Consider the following 1,908-nt stretch of genomic DNA (forward strand, 5'->3'; position numbering starts at 1 on the left):
CTGACGTATGGTGAGAGGATAATTGAAAAAGACAGAAAACAGCAAGAGAGCACAGTGGAGATTACCGCACCGATGGATTGAGCTACGGAAATAACAACATTTGACACGGTATCGAATACAGTCATCATCACTTGACAGCAGGAATGAAATAGTTTGTGTGCTGTCTTTTACCAAATTACCACCAGCATCATCTAATTTTAATTCTCCCTTTTAGTAATTTTTAAGAGGAGTACATTAATTAGTTTTTAGTGTTCGAGGATTCGGCTTGCCTCTAGAAGCTACCACCCGTAGCTACTTCAGGTGTTAAGGGATCCACGGTAGTTCTTTTTAAATTATATCCCATATGAATAAATAAACAGTCATGTACCAATAATTTTAAAACTAAAGGAATAACATTTAGTTTTTCATTCCATTCTATAGGAATTTAGATGCCTGTAGCGTCTTGACGGTCAGTCGAGGTGGACAGAAAACCAGGTAATGAAAATTGAGTGGAAGGTGGGGATGAAAATCCCTCCTTGAATGCCCTCGGTGTAAAGACGAAAGATACTGTAGATTTCACAATAAATATACACACTAGCGGAAATGACTTTTTGCCTTCAGACACGAGGAGGAAAAACAACCAAATCCAGTACATGCTTCACACTGCAACCACCCTCTCCCCTTCAAATGACACCTAAAAGCGAACACATTTCTGGACTGTCCACAAATCGGATCACCTTTGTCGCCAATGACAACTTAGACGTCTGACACTCGCCGCGCTGGGGAGGAAACAGTCGTAGAGACATTTATCGCTTGTCCGAAAAATGCATTTCTGGATGCATGTTTTGAATACTCCATGGTCATATTTGCCTGTAGCCCCGCGCCCCCCCTTCCACCTCTTTTCGCCTTTCAAAAGGCGTGATTCATCTGTCAGTTTGTGCTGCTTCCTATCTGGTATTTGAAATTCGTCTGTGGATCTGGGTGAACTGTCTGTTATCTCGATTGCATAACACGCCTCTGCTATGGAAAAAAACTTCCCCTTCCTCGGTAGACCCCAATCTCGGTTAAATAACTATTCCTTGTCAATTCTTAAAAAAAAAACTTAACCGCAGAGGCCTAGCGTTGAAGGAAATAATCCAAAAAAGAGGAAAAAATTGATTTACAAGGACCTAGAGATAACTCAGTTGGGGCAAAACTTTCCATTTTATTGCCAAATTTAAAAGTACTTCACCAGCGAAACACGAGAGGAAGGGGGGCGGGGGGATAGAACCAACAGTGCAACAGACGGACAGCGGAACTTTGACCGTGGAGGGTTGTGGACACCTTGGACTTTGGAGTCTAGTCAGAAGTGCACTGCAAGTCTGTCCTCCTCTATTATCACTACGATTTAAAAGGGCAAAGGAAATGGCGTTCATTTCCCACCTGACCTGCTTAAATTGTACAGTCTTCTCTGTAAACGGAGGCGAGGATACACCGATCCGTTTGATGCTTTAAAGGTGGCAAAAAGAAGAGAGAGAGGGTGTGCCTTGGGGGTAGGAGTGAAAATTTTGGTGAACCAGACTGGGTATGTCTCCATGCTCCTTGATCTGTTCGAGGGTGTGTATGTGCGTGGATTTGTAAACACCACTGAAAGGAGGCATATGTTGTCTTTGGCCCCCGTTGAGACACAGTGGGCAAAGTTCACGACGAGGAATTTTAGAAACGCATCAACTAGATTATTATTAATTTAGACTACTTTGTTTCTTATAACCACCATCTCCACCTCCACTGCCACTATCAGAGGTCTTCTGCGCCTTGGTGGCTTTTGTATTGCCTTCGTGCTCCTTTCCAAATTGGACAATAATGCTAGCGCAAAGGTAATAGTTAGTGGACCTATTATTTTTAAGGACGGGAGTGGTGGGAAAGTTAAATCCAGTCACAATGACGTAA

The sequence above is a fragment of the Echinococcus granulosus genome (assembly GCF_000524195.1).
Source record: "Echinococcus granulosus chromosome Unknown EG_S00102, whole genome shotgun sequence".
Taxonomy (NCBI): Eukaryota; Metazoa; Platyhelminthes; class Cestoda; order Cyclophyllidea; family Taeniidae; genus Echinococcus; species Echinococcus granulosus.